General features: G+C 40.8%; 1 protein-coding gene across 14 annotated transcripts in view; it reads right to left on the bottom strand.

Moving 5' to 3' along the window:
* Nucleotides 1-20,572, bottom strand: part of Baz2b (bromodomain adjacent to zinc finger domain 2B) — a 285,451-nt gene that overhangs the window by 141,951 nt on the left and 122,928 nt on the right. For all 14 annotated transcript variants that reach the window (XM_038336361.1, XM_038336370.1, XM_038336366.2 and 11 more), the window contains one exon: nucleotides 12,031-12,073. The gene's annotated coding sequence lies outside the window, so the exon portion shown is untranslated. The remainder of the gene's footprint in view (nucleotides 1-12,030; nucleotides 12,074-20,572) is intronic.

The following is a 20,572-nucleotide window of genomic DNA, read 5'->3' as shown; positions in this document are numbered from 1 at the left end:
TCCTGCTGGGTGGCCTTTTAATCCCAGCATTCTGGGAGACAGAGGCAGGTGGATCTCTGTAAATTCGAGACCACCCTAGTCTACAAGAGCTAGTGGCAGAACAGGCTCAAAAACTACAGAGAAACTCTGTCTAGGCAAAACAAAAAACAAAGCAAAACTTTAAATTACATTCCTAAAGCTAGTCACCAAAGTCTATTCCCTTATTTGGCTACTTCATCCTCCTGAGGTTGATTATCAAGGGCCACAAAGTATTGAAAAGTCCAGCAATCAAAAGTTCCCTTTTGGCTACACTAATTAACAAAAAACAACTCATCCTAACCTGGGGGTTTCCCTTTACAGACTGTCATTTGCCTATGGGCCTCGCCTCCTCTCTATCCTGAGGCAGTCCTTTTGTCCCTCCTCTTCACCCTTATGCCCACTCCTGCCCCATCTCCTGTCTGTTATTTGAACCTCTGGGGCAATTAAATATCTCCTTTGTGCTGAGAACTTGGTCTTGGGGTGTGTCCTATCAGGTGGGGTTCCTACAGTGCAGAGCTCTCCCACATCAACCATTCATCAGGAAAACACCCCCACAGACCTCTCTACAGACCAATTGGAGGGAGGGTTTTCCTTAACTAAGTTTTCTTCTTCCTGATACTTTAACTTGTGTCAAGATGACAAAAAACCAACCAGGACAGCTATCCACAAAAACAGCCTTCCATGAGAAGTTCCCCAAGATCTTTAAAACATCCGAAGAGAGGTTAATGCCTAGGGTCAGCCTAAAAGTGCAGGCCAGCTCTCTCATTGCAGGTTAATCTACCTAGTTAGAGCCAACGCTATTTATCAGTCTGGCAGCCCTAGAGCCAGTCCTAAGAATCACCCCAAGTCACTTTCGCCTGTGAAAAGGTCTGGATGACAACTATCTATCTCTTGGCAAGATTTAGTGTACAAGGCCGTTGCTAAGACCGAATGTTCCCAGTAATTCCTTCTAAAATATTACTACTGGGGTGAGGAAAATAACTCTGGGTAAAGTGTGTGTGCAAACCTAAGGGTCTGAGTTCAGGTCGCAGCACCTACATAAAAACCAGCCACAGCAACTCGCATCTGTAACCCCAATACTGGAGGGTGGGGCAGAATCAGGTGGACCCGGTGTGGACTTGCCCTTCTCACTGACCAGCAGTCTGCCCAGATGTGATCACTAGGTTCAGTGGAAGACCTTTCTCAAGAAATACAGTGGAGAATGATAGAAAGACACCTGATGCCAACCTCTGGACCAGCATGCACATTTTCACGCACATGCATATACCATACAAGAATATTATTGCTCACTTATACTAGTCACCCACTGAAACACAAAATAAGGCCAGCATCACTTTCATGCCTACCAATACTATGATAGAGCAGTGATTTTAACTGTCAGGCATCGCTATGGAAGAAATATATTTAGCAGAGCTAAACCTACCATAGATAATGACTTCTATAATTAGTTTTTAAAATTATTTTATTTTATGGCTGGGCGGTGGTGGCACATGCCTTTAATCCTGGTACTTGGGAGGCAGATCTCTGTGAATTCGAGGCCAGCCTGGTCTACAAGAGCTAGTTCCAGGACAGGCTCCAAAGCTACAGAGGAACCCTGTCTCGAAAAAAAAAACAAAAAAAATTAAATTATTCTATTTGATGTGTATGGTGTCTTGCCTTCTTGCTTGCATATGTATCTATGGACCATGTGCCTTCCTAGTGCCTGAAGTGGCCAGGAAAAAGTATTCTATCACCTGGATCTTGAGTTACAGATGGTTGTGGGCAGTCATGTGGGTGATGGAATGAACCAAGGTCCTCTGGAAGAGCAGCCATGCTCTTAACTGCTGAACCATCCCTCCAGTCCTAGACAATGAATTGTAGGGAAAGCAAATTGAAAACCAATAAAGGAGCAGGGCATGGCAACACATGATTATAATCCCAGCATGCTGAGAAACAAAGAACACAAGTTTGGGGCCATCCTGGGCTATGTCTCAAAGAAAGGAAAATATCTTGAAAGAGTCCCCACTTTATATATCACTAAGAACATCTATGATTCATGTGAAGAATTAAAATATCAGCAAATCCAAGAGTTTGGAAGAAGTTTATTACAGCCGTCCAGGGTGACTTTAGAGATTTCAATGAAGACAGCAAGCACAGGTGTCTGGGGGAACTGGCAAAGGGGTTTTAAGCAGAACATGGAAACGTGACTCAAATGCTACAACACAGTCATAAAATGTGATGAGCCGTTTCTTATGCATGAGTAAACAATGGAAAGTGAGACTGAAGCCCTCCCGGTAGAGACACTACTGACAGTGCTAAAATGTCAAGGAAGATGCGGAATAAATGACATAAACTTAATGATAAAGCAGTCCAGGGTTTAGACAACTATAAGTTTCAAAGTTCTGCTATGTGTAAAATGCTATCAAACAGCGTCTGTTTCAAATTCATTATCTTAGTTGAAGAAGCTGCCACCGACTGCTACCATAGCCAGTTAGCACCCATTAGATTTTTGTCAGCATGAGACCTTCTAATACTAGAAAGATAAGATGCCCCAAAGGCTTAGGTGATGGCATTTTTTAGGGCATGAAGTACTAGCTGGGTGGTGGTGACACACACCTCTAATCCCCACACTCGGGGGAAGCATAGGCAGGTGGATCTGAGTTCTGGGTCAGCCTGGTCTACAGAAACAAGTTCCAGGAGAGCTAGGGCTACAAAAAAACATTGTCCAAAAAAACAAAACAAAACAAAACCTTACATCACTGCCTGGAACAATTCTACCATTTCAAAAGCCCCAAGTCTCTTAACTGTGAACTGCTCTAAAATAAAAACAAGTTACAAATGTTCAGCACTTACGAGTACAAAGTAAACATGCCTATCTCAAAATTGAAGAACCAGGGTATAACATGTAACGATAACATCAAAGCAAAACCAAAATCCAGCAGCTCACACGCCAAATCCTGCAGTTTGATGCTGGCATCTGGGGGTAATAACCTCGAATTCCAGGCTCCAAATAGCTCTGATAGCCCCACTACTCTGCGGCAGCAACAGCAGCTTCGCTCCTAGGCTGGCTTCACAACTCATCTTGGTGGGCACCCCACGATCCTGGCATCGCCAATGACCTGATGTGTATTAGGAATAATAAAAACCCAGAGACAGAAATTGGGGTTCAACCTAAAAACCAGAAAAGCAAGGCAGCTGAGCCACTAGAGAAGTCTTACCTCTACCGAGGCTGGGAGACCCACAGACTAACAGCCTAAGGCTCTCTCTGCTCTCATTTTAAAGGCGTGTGACTCCCTAGGACTGGGATTAAAAGTGAAAACCACCACCATCTGGATTTGTTTCTGTGTTGATCTTGTGTAGCCCAGGGTGGCCTTGAATTCACAAAGATCCTTCTGCCTCTGTCTCCCAAATCCTGGGATTAAAGGTGTGTGCCACCATTACCTGACCTCTAGTGGCTTTACCTTTGCCTCTGGTCTTCAGGCAAGATTTATTTATTAAAATACAAATAATATACCGCTATTCTGGTGTTTCCATGGCAACTGAGGCTTTACATTCACAGGTTCACACAGTATGCACAGGGACTCTCTAAGAACTCTGACCCTGTCACACAGTGCCTAGTCTCAGCTCAGCTGTTTTCCATTACCCCACATCTTTCATTTGCTGTGCCTTCAAAACCACTAACACCTGGACAATGCTGCCAGGTTTTTTCAGCTCAAGGTGTAGGTTGCCCACCTTAGACTACTGGTCAACCAGCTTCTGTCTGCTGGTCATGGGCACTTTTCTAGGCAACTGCTTTCAAAGAGTGGACAACCCCCTTAGTTTAGGCTTTCTTCCTCTAGACGACTCTGGATCTCCATAAAATGAAGCCTTGGATAGGTGCGGCTTTGCTATCGTGACAGCCCCACTGTCCGGGCACATGATAGTGTTATGATTGTTATCTTTAACAATCACAGCTGATTGCTCATCACCAGCCTGAATGCTCTCCAGTCCTGAAATTTCCTCTACCAAACTGCTCATCATCTCACAATTTAACATCACTTCAGGTTGGCAGGACCTTAGCTAAATAAAGCCAGATTATTGGCCAAAATATCACCAAAAAATGGTCCGTACCCCAGTTCCTGATGGACTAGTTGCTCCTTTCTGAAGCCTCACATCCCAGGCTCAAGCTGTCTCCATTCCCCTCAGTATTCCTATCTCCTACGCTAACACAAGAATGGCCCATTAAACCAGGCATTGGCCACAGAAAGGAAGGTGGATCTCCATGTCTGAGGTCAGCCTTGTCTACATAGCAAGTTCCAGGACAGCCAGGGCAACACAGAGAGACCATGTCTTAAACAGAGATGGTCTGTTACCCTCTGATTCCAGCAACCATTGGCTTTTCTAGCACAATGTTCTTTCACATTCCTCCCATAAAACAGGTCCAATGTCCTAACCACCACACAGTCATGCTTATCAGCAGTAGCCATCCCTTTCTATACCAATTTCTGCTCTAGTTTTCTTGTAGCTTATGGTAAAAGACACAAACAAAGCAATTTAAGGAAGAGAAGGTTCTATTGCACACACAGTTCCAGGGTACGGTCCTTACATCCACAATCAGAAGTTAATGGATGTATCTAAGTTCTCAGTTCACTTTTTCTACTTATGCATCCACAATTAAGATGGGTTGTCCAAAATCAATTAGCATAATAAGACAATCTCTCAGGCATTTGCAGAAGTCCAGCTCCTAGATAAGCCGAGATACTATCATGTTGACAACACTAATCATGACACTTTCTAATTACATTGGAATTTTCATACCTGTACTGTGGTATGTTTAAATGAGTGAGACCATTTCTTGCTACAAACCACATTTTGACTTAGCTTACTATGCTATCAACAAGTCTTCAATAGCACAAGTAAAGTTTATTTTGGGAGTAGAATTTGATTAGACTAATATTATAGTCACAGCCCTAAATACATTTGGCAGATATTCATTCTAGAATGGACATCTTACACAATCTAAATATGTATTTACATTAATATCGAAAAACCACCACCATCTGGATTTGTTTCTGTGTTGATCTTGTGTAGCCCAGGGTGGCCTTGAATTCACAAAGATCCTTCTGCCTCTGTCTCCCAAATCCTGGGATTAAAGGTGTGTGCCACCATTACCTGACCTCTAGTGGCTTTACCTTTGCCTCTGGTCTTCAGGCAAGATTTATTTATTAAAATACAAATAATATACCGCTATTCTGGTGTTTCCATGGCAACTGAGGCTTTACATTCACAGGTTCACACAGTATGCACAGGGACTCTCTAAGAACTCTGACCCTGTCACACAGTGCCTAGTCTCAGCTCAGCTGTTTTCCATTACCCCACATCTTTCATTTGCTGTGCCTTCAAAACCACTAACACCTGGACAATGCTGCCAGGTTTTTTCAGCTCAAGGTGTAGGTTGCCCACCTTAGACTACTGGTCAACCAGCTTCTGTCTGCTGGTCATGGGCACTTTTCTAGGCAACTGCTTTCAAAGAGTGGACAACCCCCTTAGTTTAGGCTTTCTTCCTCTAGACGACTCTGGATCTCCATAAAATGAAGCCTTGGATAGGTGCGGCTTTGCTATCGTGACAGCCCCACTGTCCGGGCACATGATAGTGTTATGATTGTTATCTTTAACAATCACAGCTGATTGCTCATCACCAGCCTGAATGCTCTCCAGTCCTGAAATTTCCTCTACCAAACTGCTCATCATCTCACAATTTAACATCACTTCAGGTTGGCAGGACCTTAGCTAAATAAAGCCAGATTATTGGCCAAAATATCACCAAAAAATGGTCCGTACCCCAGTTCCTGATGGACTAGTTGCTCCTTTCTGAAGCCTCACATCCCAGGCTCAAGCTGTCTCCATTCCCCTCAGTATTCCTATCTCCTACGCTAACACAAGAATGGCCCATTAAACCAGGCATTGGCCACAGAAAGGAAGGTGGATCTCCATGTCTGAGGTCAGCCTTGTCTACATAGCAAGTTCCAGGACAGCCAGGGCAACACAGAGAGACCATGTCTTAAACAGAGATGGTCTGTTACCCTCTGATTCCAGCAACCATTGGCTTTTCTAGCACAATGTTCTTTCACATTCCTCCCATAAAACAGGTCCAATGTCCTAACCACCACACAGTCATGCTTATCAGCAGTAGCCATCCCTTTCTATACCAATTTCTGCTCTAGTTTTCTTGTAGCTTATGGTAAAAGACACAAACAAAGCAATTTAAGGAAGAGAAGGTTCTATTGCACACACAGTTCCAGGGTACGGTCCTTACATCCACAATCAGAAGTTAATGGATGTATCTAAGTTCTCAGTTCACTTTTTCTACTTATGCATCCACAATTAAGATGGGTTGTCCAAAATCAATTAGCATAATAAGACAATCTCTCAGGCATTTGCAGAAGTCCAGCTCCTAGATAAGCCGAGATACTATCATGTTGACAACACTAATCATGACACTTTCTAATTACATTGGAATTTTCATACCTGTACTGTGGTATGTTTAAATGAGTGAGACCATTTCTTGCTACAAACCACATTTTGACTTAGCTTACTATGCTATCAACAAGTCTTCAATAGCACAAGTAAAGTTTATTTTGGGAGTAGAATTTGATTAGACTAATATTATAGTCACAGCCCTAAATACATTTGGCAGATATTCATTCTAGAATGGACATCTTACACAATCTAAATATGTATTTACATTAATATCGAAAAATTTTAGACTCTCACATATACATGTCTGTCTGTGTATATGTATGTTGTATGTATATATTACATATATACAACTATGTGTAAACACACACATATACTAGTGAGAAAAACACACAATTTATTTTTAATGGAATTATTCTATTATGCATTATATAGATGTTATGCAGAAACTTTTAAACAAGAGGTAATCATAAAACAGTCATACAAATTACAGCAGAACAAGACAAAACTAGATATTCGATGTCTTAGGCAAAATAATGAGTATTAGAGTCAAAAAAAGTTAGGTGCGCTGTCTTCTGTGCTAAGTGCTTGGTGAACATTCTTCTTCTAATATTCAACACTCCTGAGATCTAAATCCTACTCCTAGAGAATAAAACCTGGATCTTCTAAGTAATTAGCACAGACTGTAACCACTACATAAACCATAGAAGGAAAATATAACCATTTTCTGATCCCAAGTTCACATTCCTAAATACAGTTCACACTACCATCCCTCAAATTCTATCCATATTTACAATATCCAGTCCAAACTGTCTGAAGTTCATTCTGGCCTTTTAAGAGGTTAGCATTTCCAGCCGTATCACAAATAAAAGGACATTATATCAGTAGCTGTAACTGAATGCCTCTTTGCTAAAAATTAAAGATTTTGGGAGATTGAGATGTATGTGATTGTGATAAACATACATGTATCAGAAAGTAAAATCTGGAGTTTGGGGAGATAAAACTAGCTGGAAAAGAGCTAGCCAATCAGGCATGACGAACTGGGTTCAATCCCCTTAATCCATGTAAAAGGTGTGTGGCAACCACAACAGTAGCCCAGTGCTGAGGACGAGGGACTCAGACTGCCCAGTCTAACCTAACCCAAGAAGAGCCTCAGCAGGTCCCGGGGACAAACCCTGCCTCCAAACAGAATGTGAATGGCTCCTGGAGGATGGCAGCAAGGTTGGCTTAAGGCACATGCACCTGAACACATATGTGTGCAAACACACACAGAAGGTAGAAATCCATGGAAACATACATGATAGGGCTACAATGAATATCATAAATACGATATTCAGGAAGTTTTTAGAGTTGATTTCATGCCTCTTAGCAATCTATAAAGGAGCAAGCTACAGTTAACACAAGTAACAGGCAAGAATGATAAGACATTCTATTTAAGATGGGCATGGTGGCACAGGCCTTTAATCCTAGCACTCGGGAGGCAAAGGCAGGCGGATCTCTGTGAGTTCGAGGCCAGTCTGGTCTACAAGAGCTAGCTCCAGGACAGGCTCTAGAAACTACAGGGAAACCCTGTCTCAAAAAACCAAAAGACATTCTATTTAAATATTAGTCCAATCCTTTCAAACAGACACAATGCATCACTTCACAGTTGATTGTACCAAGGCATAAAGTTGCAAAATAGCACACGGTGACCTCTAAAACCCACCCTCCTGATTCACCCTGCACCTTAATGTTCAATTACATATGCTAAATTCCTTATTTTCATTTTAATGTGAGAAACTTAAAATATTAGGTAAATTAGCACTTTCAGTATGTTTATGACTACCAAGAAACACTTGCTGAGTGCAATAGGAAGGTTTATGTACTTGTCAATCCAAAATACAAGAGTCAATGATCGGTAACAAAGAACTAATAAAAATTAAGTGTTAGCAAACTATTAGAGAGAATCACTTTCAATTACGATGATTAGAGAATACCTCAGAGAGATGACTAAATATAGACAGGGCATTAGAAGGGAGAGCTGTTTTCATCAAAATAATATATGTAAATTTGAAAAAACAGAACGATATCCTATGTAAAAATAATGATATAAAATGGCATAAAATTTTAATGTAACATGTAGTTTAGACTGGGTACAATGTAAGGATGCTATTCTTGAGTATTTAATGCATACAGGAATCAAGTAGGACATCAGATTAGAATACGGGTCTGAACTAGTGAAAAACAGGAAGTCACCAAGTATGTTCTGACTTAACAGAGGCTCATATACAAATTTTGATGGAACTGACAAAGCTCAATCCCTCAGAAGCTCATTGAAATAAATTTTGCTATCTGTGTGGATTGTGCTATAGAGAAAAAGAATAGTAATTGTAATTGCCGTTTTTTCTAAAAATTGCTAAAATGTTAAGGAAAACTATACACACACACACACACATACAACACACACATTATAGAATGTAGTAATGCCGTCTGTCTCTTTAGATTTGAGATAGCTAAAGTCTACAAATTTATCACTATGTCATCTTGTGATGGCAGCTGATGGATCTCTGAATAGGCCCTTGGTTTCCCTCTGTCTTGGAAAAAAATCAGTCTTTTCCTAAGAGTGCTGAATCTCAGGCCAGGCTTGGCAGTTGTGGTAGTTAGAATATAATTTGCCCTCAGAATCTCATAGGGAGTAATACTATTTAGGAAGTGTGGCTTTTCTGGAGAGGGTACAGCCTCCTTAAATGAAGCGTGGGGGTAGGATTTGAGGTTTCCTATGCTCAGGATGCTGTCCAGTGTCTCAGTTGACTTCCTGTTGCCTACAAGATGTAGGACTCTCAGCTACTACTCCAGCACCATGTCTGCCTGCACACCCATCATGCTCCCTGCCCTGATGATAAAGGACTGAACCTCTAAACTGTACACCACCAATTTAATGAAATTTTCTTTATAAGAGTTGCCATGAGCATGGTGTCCCTTCACAGCAATAGAAACTAAGACAGAAGTGAACTAGCCTTTCACTGGCACTCCCCGTGAATCAGTGGTGAAATCATTCTCCTCTCATGACTACACGGAGTGAAGAAAGGCTTACAACCATAATCACAAAGTACAGTTTCTAACTGCAGTTATGTAATTGCAAAGGAACAATTCTTGTCTTTACTTCATAGCTAACAACACTGAACAAGGCCTCTTCCTGAAATGCTTGGATTAAGAACTGCAATAGCTACTTAATAATTTAACTTGGACCTTGGGAGCTCAGTCCAGTGCTCCAATGTGGGTCTCTGTCTCTAACTCCATCCATCGCCAGATGAAGGTTCTATGGTGACATGCAAGATATTCATCAGTATGGCTATAGGATCTGGCCATTTCCGGCTCCCTCTCCTCAGCTGCCCAAGAAACTAGCTGGGGGCATCTCCCTGGACAACTGGAAACCCCTCTAGAGTCAAGTCTCTTGCCAACCCTAAAATGGCTCCCTTAATTAAGATATATACTTCCCTGCTCCCATATCCACCCTTCCTATATCCCAACCATCCCATTCCCCCAAGCTCTTCCCATCCTCCCCTTCACACTTTTCTCTCTCCATCTCCCCTTCCCCCCATCCCACCCCACCCCCAAGCTCCCAATTTTGCCTGGCAATCTTGTCTACTTCCAATATCCAGGAGGGTAACTATATGTTTTTCTTTGGGTTCACCTTCTTATTTAGCGTCTCTAGGATCATGAATTATAGGCTCGATATCCTTTATTTATGGCTAGAAACCCAAATGAGGAGCAGAAGGAGAGAGAACATGAGCAAGGAAGGTCAGGACTGCGAGGGGTGCACCCACCCATAGAGATGGTGGGGCTGATTACGGAGCTCATCAAGGCCAGCTGGACTGGGACTGAAAAAGCAAGGGATAAAACCGGACTCCCTGAACATGGCGGACAATGAGGAATGCTGAGAAGCCAAGGACAATGGCACTAGATTTTGATACTACTACATATACTGGCTTTGGGGGTCCTAGCCTGTTTGGATGCTCACCTTCCTAGACCTGGATGGAAGAGGGAGGACCTTGGACTTCCCACAGGGCAGGAAACCCTTACTGCTCTTCAGACAGGAGAGGGAGGAGGACGGGGGGGGGGGGGGAGTAAATGGGAGGCGGGGAGGAGGCGGAAATTTATAATACAAAAAATACAAAAAAAATAATTTAACTTGGTTATAAAGAAGGGCATGCTACACAGAATGCTTTAGCATGTTGTAGTGAAAGAGCCTATTACATCAATGAAGTTCTGATTATAAAAGAAGACATAACTCAAGGATATGGGACTTGCCTTATATGTGTGGACAGGATGCCATCCCTACCACAACAAAGAATGAAAACCAAAGAGAAAAAAAAAGGAGAGAGGGGAAGGGAGTGAAAGGGAAGAAGGATGTTCAAGAGAAAGCAAAACTGTTTCCATAAGCCACAGTGAAACAAAATAATCATAAAACCTTTAGAGATACAATAAAAATTCTCTAGTCAGTACAAAACAGCAAATTTAAAACAATTTCAAAAAAATCTGAACATGACTACAAAGATCATCTGGGCTTTGCCTTCCATATAACTGTAAAACCTCCTAACTACTGTGCCTATGCTTAGTTAACAGATAAAGCATGCTTAAAGTAGGCTCAATAAAAAATTTACTCAAAGTTCATTCCTTCGTTACTTATGAAGATAGATACTTTTTTAATGCTGGGAAATCTCATTACTACAATGTAGCCTTTCCTACGAAAGAAAGAAAGAAAGAAAGAAAGAAAGAAAGAAAGAAAGAAAGAAAGAAAGAAAGAAAGAAAGAAAGAAAGAAAGGGAAAGGAAAGAAGGAAGGAAAGAAAAGGAAAGGAATAGAAAAGAAAAGAAAAGAAAAGAAAAGAAAAGAAAAGAAAAGAAAAGAAAAGAAAAGAAAAGAAAAGAAAAGAATCCTGTACCGGGCCTGGGACATGTCTTAGAATTCATGCTTCCTATGTATAAGCCAGGGTTCAATCTCAGCACAGCCATCAATCCAAAAATCAACACTGTGGATCTAGGAGTTGTTAAGGGCGTACTTGTAGGTAACACATTTCCTTAACATACAACAGAAATGAACATTGTAAACAAAGCTAAACAGAAGAAGCATTTTCTTCAAACATGGCCATTTGGGAGGCTGTTAAATTTTAAGGAAAAAGCCTGAGAATTCTCTCAAGTTGCTATGCTTTCATAGCCAGTCCGTAATAATCCATAACTATCTCAAGTAATTTTATTTTTCCAGTTTTTACCTAATATGGAATAACCTCAAATCTTTGTCACATTTTGGTAAAAACAAAATGGAAAAAGATGACAGCATGATTCACAGTGAAATATGTATATAATAATTTTAGCTATAAATTAAATTTTCAATTTAAAGCCCTTTAAGGCATTTTACAAGTATTAAGTAACTAGAAATATGAAATATGAGTCACTGAATATCTAAACATTCAACTGGCTGGTGGGAAAAATTATAATAGTTTTATGCTATAAAAATAGTTTTTTATCTCCTAATTCAATTCCTATTCTCAGAGAAAACAACTAGTCCTTTAAAGCTGAACGGTCATTTTGGTCTTACTGTGATCAATGTGGTCAATCTTGTGACATCACTGTTGAGAAACCTGCAACAGGAAGAAAACAGAATTAGCAACCAGCTGAATCTCACTTGAGTAAGTAACTTCAGAACAGTTTCTTTATGACTTTGTCTCTCTTCTCCCCACATAACCTGAAGTGTAGGAAGCACAAAACTGTCTAGGCAGAAATACACACAAAATGTATATGGCAGGATAGGCGTGTTCATAGTCAGCAACACTTTATACTTAAAAATAAATTATAGGACATTTGGGTTACAGGTCTTGTTTATTTCCAGATATTTTAAGAAGAAAAGAATCACTGTGTCTTAACTATATCACAATGGGGGACTGATTGTAAATACTTCTTTATGATTAGCAGCCTTACCTACAGTCAAAATGTCATTTACTGAAAACAGGAGAAATTGCTACATACCTAATTCTTATAGATTAAGGGTATCTTTGGGACAGATCCAGTGTAAGCCATGAACCCAAGGGAACCTGTACACTAAGTCACTTCCTAAGCTATTAAGGATTTATACTTATCCAAGAAATCTGACCTAGAAACTTCTTCATTAACAAGGCTTTATTTAAGACATCTCTTAAATGCTTTAGTATTAAAAAACAACACACTGTCAGTGTTCTAAGGTTAACAGCTTTCATGTGTTGTCCTAACAAATCCTCATAATAATCCCTTCAAAGAAGCAAAAGATGTGTCGTCTTCATTACATACTCATGGAGGAGCTTGCAGCAGACTGTGTGAACTGGCTCAACAGAAGAAGGGGGTGGCCTTTGTCCTTACACTTGCACACAATTCATCCTGTTCCTTTTCCTCATTGTCTAACACAAAACCTATTATTGCTATCCTACTAATTCAAGGTACTGCTCAATGGCTCAGGAGTAAAGATGCTGTTGCCAAGCCCGGGACCTCAGTTCAATACCCAGTTGGCAGGAGAAGACTCATGCATTTAGTACTCTGACCTCAACCCCCACACCATGACACAACAAAGCACACTGTGCTTTCCATCCCTATATATACACACAGATACATAAAACCAATAAACAAAGGTTTAAAAGATATTGCTATCTATATCATATATATATGATGCCTCCTATTACTGCCTCACTGAGAACTGAACAGTTACTTTCTCTTTGTTTGGTAGATTTTGTGTTGTGAGTTGTGAGGGTTCTAACCCAGTGCCTCGTTCATGATCACGAAAGTGCTCTACCACTGAGCTACACCCTCAGTCTTCCCAACCATTGCTAGGAAATTCTCACAATACTTCTTGGGCTTATGAGGTGTTCGGCCAGCTCGAGCTTCACTATGTCTCTCTACTGTCTACAAGAGCTAGTTCCAGGACAGCCAGGGCTGTTACATAGAGATACACTGTCTTGAAAAACCAAACTTGGTGTGTATATGCATGATGTGTGGATGAATGTGTTTGTGTGTCCGTGCGTGTGATTCTACAATGATACTAACCCTAATCCTAACCCTTCACTGGCCTTAGTCTCCTCTGTAGATTAGAGAAATCCTTCCTGATGAATTAGAATGTGACCCTCCCTCTTAGGGCTTGGTTCCCACACTTCAGGCTACTTTCTTTCGGGACTTGGTTTTCTTTCTTTTAAATATTTTTTTAAAGATTTATTTATTTATTATATATACAGTCTTCTGCCTGCATGAATGCCTGCAGTCCACAAGAGGGCAGTAGATCTCATTATAGATGGTTGTGAGCCACCATGTAGTTGCTAGGAATTGAACTCTGGACCTCTGGAAGAGCAGTCAGTGCTATTAAATTCTGAGCCATCTCTCCAGCCATTATTTAAGGTTTCTTAAAATAAAACAATCCAAGATTTGAAAATAAGTCATTTAAAATTACAGCTCAAATCAAAAGGCAGACGTGTTCATGCAGGTGAATGGAGAAAAGGACAGAATGTGAAATGGAATTTGGGGGATTCAAATGCGGCTCATGAGAAAACAAAGCACCAGCATCATAAGGCATAAAAACAGAGAAGACTGCAAAGACGAGGGAAGAAAGAGCCATCTCTGATGAGAGGGTACTGCGCAGCCTTAAAACGATGTGGGCAGGAGTCAGGAAGACTGCAAACACCTCCCTCTAAACCACTCTACCAAAGCAGATCAGGAGAGGCTGATAGATGGAGCCCATCACTGGACTCTGGGTACCCAAAGGGCTGCCTTCAGGGACACCATGCCTTTCAAATAGAACAAGGACTGCAACTTGGAAGGAACTTCAGGTGTAAGCATGTGTTTCCATGCTGAACTAGGTGATGAACAGAAGTAGCAGATAGTCACCATTTCTGTCAGTCCTTCCAGGGAGTTAGGTAGGCATGGAAAACCTTCCTCTGTACTCATGGAAACAATATGCTCTCCTTTAATCAGTACAATACATGGTAAGAGTCAGTTCAAGAATAACTACACTTTCTACAAAACTCTGTAATTTTGAAAAGGTAATACAATCAAATTACACATATAAAAAGTAATGCTTTATTTTTCAACTAATATATTGGTTATGTGCCACTGGTGTACAAGTCCTACTATAGGATACACAGAAATCCTTCAACTATTCTTAGCCTCAGGAAATGTATACCAATGTTTCCACCTACAGATGTGAGACAACAATTTTTAGTCATAACATAATGAGCATGTTTTTCAAGAAATTAGTAGGTACTACCTTAATTTTTACTCATGCTCTGTCCCAAATCAGGACTCTTAAGTTTTTTTACATCATCATAATCATTATTATTTATTTGTGTGTGCGTGTATTTCGAGACAGGGTTTCTCTGTGTAACATCCCTAACTGTCCTGGAACTAGCTCTTGTAGACCAGGCTGGTCTTGAACTCACAGAGATCTGCCTACCTTTGCTAGTATTGAAGGTGTGTGCCACCACCACCCGGCCATCATTATTATTATTACTATTATTATTAAAGTGAGTGAGTGTGTGTGTGTGTATTTTCATATGCACCACAGCATATATGTGGAAGTCAGTTCTCTCCTTGTACTATTTGGGATGTGGGGACTAAATTTAGGTTATTAGCTTTAGCAGTAACATGCTTACCCACTGCCCAGGCCTTTTTATATAATCAATTTTAGTATGCTATCTTAACCTGCATTTGACAGTGTTCTGTAACTTTCCATAAGTACAAAGTTAGGATATTTATGTCTACTGAAAGGATTGAAAGAAATATTCCTACCTATTTTATTCACCAACCAGTTCAACATGGAAATAAATACTAATCACACCTAGAGTCATTAAAAACAATAGTTACTGTTTATTTTTTTTCCTGTGTTGTACACTATTTAAGAGGTAGTTCTATAATAAAGAAAACCAGGGTTGGAGATGGCTGTGGAGGTGGAGAGGTGGCTCAGTGGTTAAGAACACTTCCAGAGGACCTGGGTTCCACTCTCAGCACCCACAGGGCAACTCACAGCTGTCTGTAGTTCTAGTTCTAGGGGACCTGACACCCTCACACAGACATACACGCAGGCAAAACACCAATGCACATAAGACAAAAATAGACAAAATAAATTAAGAAAACCATGGCTGAGATACCTCTGGGGTATCTTCGTACATGTTTGCCTGACATGTTATATGGTCTAGGTCTAAATACCAGAACTGATCCAAATAATCACTTATTTCTAAATAACAGTAATAATGTATTGCTGATCTACTGATGCCATACCAATACCAAATTAAAATGATGCTCTTAAATATTTGCAGTTTTAGTTCTTCTAGGGAGTGAAAGCAAGTCTCAGTATATGTTCAATAAACACAAGGCACTGAGATCAAGCTCCAGAAGAACTGAGAGAAGAAGCACCTCAGTTCTATGGGGCTTTCTGAAGAATATTTACTTCAGTAAAATAGTCCCAAATCTGGAGAAAAGGAATTATCTTTTTAATTTTCATTTATTCTTATTTTATGTGTATGTGTGTTATGCCCAAATCCATGGGGTCCCCACAAAAACCAACAAAGGAGACCGAGTTCCGTATGTAAAAGCAAAGAGCCTTTATTTTAATCAAGTTTGTAAACTCGGTCTCTCCAAACGTCCAACATATTGGAATAATCAGAGAGCCCTGAGCTCAATTAGAATTGGGTTTTTATAGCAGTAAAGGTGGGAGTGAGGGGTTTCTGAAGTTCAGGACCTCTGATTGGTTAACATCTGTCTAGGGGTGTCCTGTTGAGGTGCGCTGGCAGGTGATCCTATCTACAGTGATTGAAATGCCAGACATTTCCTTTGAATGGTCTGCTCTTGGGTCGGGGTCAGACAATCTCTGCCAGGCATTGTCTCAGGGTAAACTCCAGACTCCATTTAAATTCATCAACGGCCAGAGTCACAGGAAATAATGGTTGGAAGTAAAGAACTTCCTTTGGGTGACCTGCCCAGACTTAGATTATCATGGCTGGCCGGCCGCCACATGTGTATATACCTGCATGTATGGATGTATGTGTACCATGAGCATGCCTGATACCCACTGAGGACAGAAAGGGACTCTGGGGCAGTCCTGAACCACCACGTTGGGTGCTGGGAACTGAATCCAGGTCCTCTGCAAGAGCAGCAAGTACGCTTAAAACCTGAGCCAACTCCCCAGGTCCCCTCCAAAATACAATCTTATCTTCAAACAATTACCAAGTTTAACTTTAGGGGAAAAAAATAAAACATTTATTTTTTCAAGGAACCCATAATGTTTATAATGTTTATCCATGGTGTTTATAAAGAGAAATATTCTCTGTTTGAGAGAACTGGGGCTTTTTGTTGCTATTGGTTTTAATTTCAAGGACGGTAACTCACTATGTTGCCAAGTTAGTGAGGCCTGGCCTCAAGTGATCTCCCTGAGTATTTGGAATTACAGAAGTATGCCACCACACCCAGGTAAAGTGTGTTTCAGAATTCTTCAGATTGCAACACTGTTACATTTCAATCTGCTTTACTGTATTCAGCTAGGCAAACTTGCTACAATTCCTTTGCCTCTGTAGGCAATGCTAAGGACTAAAATCTCAACAGAATAAAGAACCCTGACAGACAGCTCTTTGAACTGGAGAGAGAGGGGGAGGGGGAGGGAAATGGGAGGAGGTGAAAATTTTTAATAAAAAGAAAAAAAAAAGCAATAAGGTGATCTTATTAACACTTGGAATAGTTTTGGCCATTGGGAACGTCACTTGCTAAAAACTTCCTGTTTCCTGTGGTATATAAGAAAAAAAGCAAGCAGCTTTAACAGCAAGACAAAGTTGGAGCTTTGTTGTTGGTTTTGTGATTTTGGGTTGTTAGAAACAGATTACCCTATACAACACAGGCTAGCCTTGAACGCATCTTCTTACCTCACCCTTCCAAGAGCCTGGATCACAGCACACATTTAAGGCAGTTTTAACTAAGATATTAGCGTGTACGTAAGAAGTCTGCCATCTCAGTTTAAAACAAGCATAAAATAGAAACGACTACTACAGTGTCAGTGGAAGTCAGCGGTACACTTTCTCGTGAGATAGATAGTTAAGTATACATTCAATTCAATTCCAGCACCAAACAAATAAAATAAAAAGCAAATAAAATATTTTGTAAAGCATTAATAGAAGTCATGTGAACAGTGTAACAGTAAGTTTTGCTGTGTTAAATAGGACCAATTTTTAAAAAAATAAATGTAATGCAGCCAGCAAATAGTAGATTGCTTTCTGACTGGTGCAGACACCTTGCTGGAACCAGGCAGAGAAGACTTTTGTTAAGGAGGAACTGCAGGTGGTGGTGGAGCCGGCCTTTAATTCCCCCCTCATGGGAGGCAGAGGCAGAAGAATCTCAGTGAGTTCCTAGGCCAGCCTGTAGAGAGGGAGTTCCAGGACAGCCAGAACAGCCAGGAATGTTACACAGAGAAACCCCAACTCAAAAAACCAAGAGGAAAGAAGAAGGAAGAACACCTAATTTCAGCCACAATAAATCGTTTACCTAAACAAAGAATTCCTGAGGCAAGCTGCACAGAATCAGAGGTTCTGGTGGCTCTGCGGCAGAGACAGGACTCCAGACAGAAGTGAACGAAGACAAGAACGCATATACTTGCTTGGATGAACTGGTCCAGGGTTAGAAGTCTGACTGGAAAGCTTCTAGTTTCAGATGTCTACTTTTTAGTACTGAGCATCTGCTGGTGGGGGTGGAGGCTTATTTAAAGTGCTGGAGCTGCCTTCCTAATTTACAAAACAAACAGGCCATTAACACATCCAAAATAGAAAAAGAAGGGAAATAGCCAGATTGCATGAGAATGGTCCAGTTCCAAGCCTGCCCGTAGTACAAGAATGTACTAGGTGATTCCAGACTAAAGTCCGAACTGCAGGTCAAGGAAGGGCAAAAATTAAAATGTGTTTTCTTAAATTTCAAAGGGGCTATAAAAGCAACAGTTCCAAATATTCCTGATGTTGCAAAATGAGCACCTGCTACGCGACAATGAAATCGATAAAAGAATATAGTCTTAAAGCTGGGAATAACTGAATCTGTGGATTAAAGCATCCACTCACTGTAGCAATGGAAGAAACTGAGTTTTACAGGCATGTCAATACAAAGCAACCATTTTTTTAAATGTGTATGTGTATTTTGCCTGCCTGTGCACCAAAAGAGGGTGTCAGAACCCCAGGAACTGGAGTTATGGGTGGTTGTGAGCCATCATGTGTATGCTAAAAACAGAACCCAGGTCTTCTATAAGAGCAGCCAGTGCTCTTAACTACTGAGCCATCTCTCCAGCCCTAAACCATCATTTCTATTCTGACAGTTGGCAATTCCTTACCAACAAAGGCTAGAACATCAATATCATAGCTCTATTTGTTGGGTATTCTATGGCTTTGGTGACCTCAGTGGGCTTTAGTAACAGTAAAGGCATCTGTTCCAGGTAAATCATTAGAAGTCTGCTACTTGAAGCCAGTTGGCCTTGGAGGCAGGTGGATCTCTGTGAGTTCGAGGCCAGTCTGCTTCTCTACAAGAACGGGTTCCAAGACAGGCTCCAAAGCTACAGAGAAACCCTGTCTCAAAAGACAAAAACAAAACAAAACAAAAGAAGCCTGCTACTTGAGCCTGGTGGTGGGGGTGGCACCTAACTTTAATCCCAGCACCCAAGAGGCAGAGAGGTGGGGGAATCTAGGTAGTTCAAGGTCAGCCTGGTCTACACAGTGAGTTCCTGGACAGCCAGGAATACCCAGAGAAAACACTACCTTGAGGGGGTGCGGGGATGTCACTATTTGGAGCTGCTCAAAACCTGTCTTCCCATGAAAAGTCTAGGCATAAATCAAATGATCATTTTATTTAATCTCCTCCCAGATTGTCAGGTCACAACCTGAAAGACAGTTATGTTTAAGAATACTTATTCATAAGAAAACTTCCTTCAGTAGTAAACAAAACCAGAGGGAGAAAAACAAAGAACAAATACAATCTCTTTAAAATTGTAAAAGAATCCATTATCAAGATTCTAACTCTCACTGATAAAATGAAAATACAATTGCTATTCATCTCCATTCTTTAAAAATCTCAAAATTCTTAAAATTTCTAGTCTTTTCTTATTCATGACAAGTCTGTTAATCATACTTGAGTTTGTGCCAATTAGGGGGGCAGGGCAGAACACCCAGGAGAGCCTCAGAATAGGGCCAATCACTAGAAAAGCCAAAAAAAACAGGAGTCCAATCTTTTAGCTCACCCACTAATCCCAGGGAATGGGATGTGCGTACTAGAGATTAGCTGCTACAAGGATTACTAAACATGATTTGATACACTTCTAAGTACGTCACCAGGAAGGTAGCTCAGCCCTACTCCATGGAAAAACAGACATTTTAGAAATATACAAGACACTGTCCTATGTTCCTCTTCATTTGGCTGTCTACCTGCATCCCTTAAAATAATCTTTATAAAAACTGGAAAACATAAACTGGCAGGATGGCTTAGTGGTTAAGAGTGCTGACTGCTCTTACAGAGTTCTGTTCCCAGCATCCACATAAGGTGGCTCACAGCCACCTGTAATTCCAGTTCCAGGAAGCCCAGTACTCTCTTCTGACCTCTGCAGGCATCCTCCCTCCCCAAACATACACATATACACATGCACACACAGATGCATGTACATACACAAAAATATTTTTCTAAAAAAAACTGGTAAATGTAAGTAAAACATTTCTGAGTTCTGTGAACCCTTCCATCAAATTACTGAACCCCAGGAGAACCCAAATTCACAGCCTACTGATGAGAAAATGACATCTGAAGAGGGTGCACTCTTGTGGGGTCTGAGGCCAGCTCTAAACTGCGGCCAACACAGCTGACAGCTTGCCTAGTGTGGGAACACATCTGGTTCCACAAGTACACAGCAACAGAGGTGCTGCTTTACCTTGGCCGCTTCCTCAAACTAAGCAACTTGTTTCAAATAGAACTACAGGTCTTTATATTGGCTCTTTCTTCAAATTGCTAAATGATATCAAATAATCTATCTCACTATCCTTTCTGGAAATACACACATACTGTGCTCTCTCAAAATGTATCAGAATCTTCAAATATCTGTCTTTACCTACCACTGTATGTGA

Source organism: Arvicola amphibius, chromosome 7 (genome assembly GCF_903992535.2).
Source record: "Arvicola amphibius chromosome 7, mArvAmp1.2, whole genome shotgun sequence".
NCBI lineage: Eukaryota > Metazoa > Chordata > Mammalia > Rodentia > Cricetidae > Arvicola > Arvicola amphibius.
The sequence above is the reverse complement of the archived record's forward strand: the minus strand, read 5'-3'. Positions and strand labels throughout refer to the sequence as shown.